Genomic DNA, 1,450 nt, shown 5'->3' with positions numbered 1-1,450 from the left:
TGGCCTAGTGGTCCCCCAAATAGTCCCAAGGTTTCCCTTCACTTCAGAGTCCTCACATTCTGATTCCTGATGCTTCTGGAATACGCTGCTCATTTCTCTATAGATTTTTCCCATTTTTGAATGTATATGCTTTTATTGGCTTCCGCACATTGCAACAGAGATGCTGTGATGATCATCCTAAGAAACCCTAAAGGACAATCAGAGGGAAAAGAGTGTCAGAATCATGAAAACATCTAGTTTTTTTCAGGGCCTGTTTCTGGTCCTACCATGGCCAGCTGGTTTACCAGCCTTGCTGGCCTCGCTTAGGTCCACTTCTGAAGAGCGTCCTTCCACCATGCAAGCCTGTGCTCGGCTCTCTCCTCGGCTCCACTCAATCCTACGTGGCTGACACCACCACCCAGAACCACTGTGCCTTCCTCAAAGAAACTGATACCAAAAGCCCACAGGTCAAGCTCAGGTCCCGTCACCTTTAGACTGGAGACACTCTATATTTGACTTCGCATGGCAGTGCCATGGTGGTAGATGCTGAGGACCGAGTCCTGGGAGACCCTGGATCTTGTCAGGGGACCCTTTCCCACCTCGGCCCCCACCATTTTAGGCTTAGCAGTGGGTTTTGATCGACCTGACCTTCATCAGAACATCAGTGGCAGTCCCAGGAGAACAGAGTTGTGCGAGCCTGACTCCGAGGTGCACATTAGCTTTGGACCAGCATCGTCTGGCTAGCTGTCCTGGGGCTGGAGCTCCCGTGTGTCTGGACTTCCCCGCTCTGTGCAGTGCGTTCAGGATGAGCCAGTAGAGACCTCACGCTGGTACTGCATGCAAAGCTTTCTGACAGCCAGTGCTCACATCAGCCTCATGGTGTCTCATTTTACAAATGGGAACATATGTTGGCCATGGGTGATGGATGTGCAGGACCAGGGTCCGGGAGGCCCCTGGTAGACCAGCCATTAACCCTTCAGTTGCCGGATGAGGCTGGGACCCCTGAGGTGGGTATTAGTCCTGATAGCCTGGGATACATAATATAAAGCACGGTGCCTGCACACCGTGAGTGCTCAGTAAGTACGGGAGGTTGTCCTCATATATTATTACCAGAGTCATCTCTGTCCCTCCTTCCTTCTTCCCTCCCTCTCTCCTTTCCTTCCACATATATTTTAAAGACTTTTCTGTGCCCAGCCTTGGAGACACACAGATGACAAGTTTGTCTTCAAAGAGATTACCACCTAGTCAAGGAGATGAGGAAGCAAATGTCTCTGATACAGTGTCGGGAGGGAAATGCTAGAGATGGGCATCGGAGCTGTGGAAGCCCCACGGCGGGGACCTCATCCAACCTGGGGTAGGAGTGGATTCAGGGGGACCCCTCCTGGAGGGAACAAGCATTAAATGAGGCTTGGGGAACAAGTGGGGGATTAACAGGTAGAGATAGTAACTTCTAATCGTAAAAAAACGAAAC

The sequence above is a fragment of the Pteropus vampyrus genome, unplaced genomic scaffold, assembly GCF_000151845.1.
Source record: "Pteropus vampyrus isolate Shadow unplaced genomic scaffold, Pvam_2.0 Scaffold75, whole genome shotgun sequence".
Lineage (NCBI taxonomy): Eukaryota > Metazoa > Chordata > Mammalia > Chiroptera > Pteropodidae > Pteropus > Pteropus vampyrus.
The sequence above is the reverse complement of the archived record's forward strand: the minus strand, read 5'-3'. Positions refer to the sequence as shown.